The sequence below is a fragment of the Adiantum capillus-veneris genome, chromosome 20, assembly GCF_014529385.1.
Source record: "Adiantum capillus-veneris isolate H3 chromosome 20, ASM1452938v2, whole genome shotgun sequence".
NCBI lineage: Eukaryota > Viridiplantae > Streptophyta > Polypodiopsida > Polypodiales > Pteridaceae > Adiantum > Adiantum capillus-veneris.
In genome coordinates this window covers 96,048,784-96,049,708 of record NC_140950.1, presented here as the reverse complement: position 1 = coordinate 96,049,708, position 925 = coordinate 96,048,784, and positions in this window count along the sequence as shown.

Here is a 925-nt window from a genome sequence, read left to right as displayed (position 1 = left end):
TTACAAGAGATTTCCTAGGTCAATACAAGATATTGAGGCTAATCCCCAATTAATTATACCAAGGCTGTAGCAACAAGCCACTCCTATATCTAGAAGGATATGAATCCTTGTATTAATAGCAACATGTGTGTGTGTGTGTGTGTGTGTGCCCCCTCTCTTACCTAGGCATCATAACTAATGAGTACAGTAGGCCCATTAGATATGGGCCTACTTCCTCAGTAAAAGAATATGTAATGCAACATCAAACCTTGCACCAAGCCATTCTTTTGTACCCAGGGCAGCCGTTATGGTGGAAATCAAAATTCCTCTATGGAAGCCATTAGCTAGAAACTTCCTAATAAGCACCCCAGTTTCTTCTAGGGCTGAAAATACATTAGAAGAGGAGTAAATAATTAAATATAGAATACTCAAACAAGTATGTAGAGCAATTTTGAAAGCTCCGTTGCTCTTTTTCATTACAAACTCAGCGGCGGCAGTAAGCTTAAGGTGATCTCGTTTCCAAAAAAACCTAGTAGAGAAGTTACCCTCAGAAGAAGTATCAATATTTAGTTCAATTGACAAATAGTTAGTATGTTTAGTAAAGGCGATACCGGTTGACAGTTTCTTGTTCTAAAAAGGTGGGATCAATCGCTAGACAAGGAGGTGAAGGTGCTGTGGAAAGCATGTGCGAGTGCAAGTGCGAGAGCGCGCGCGCACACACACACACACACACACACACACACAGAGGGAGAGAGAGAGAGAGAGAGAGAGAGAGAGAGAGAGAGAGAGAGAGAGAGAGAGAGAGAGAGAGAGAGAGAGCTGCTTTGGGTGGAGCGCACATCAACGTAATTCTGTTGTACCTCCTTATTCTTTTGTGTATTAAAGAATAAGTGTCTAATGGTTAAGTTAGTAGGTGGGTTAGTAGTAAGTGGGATGTCCGGTCAGT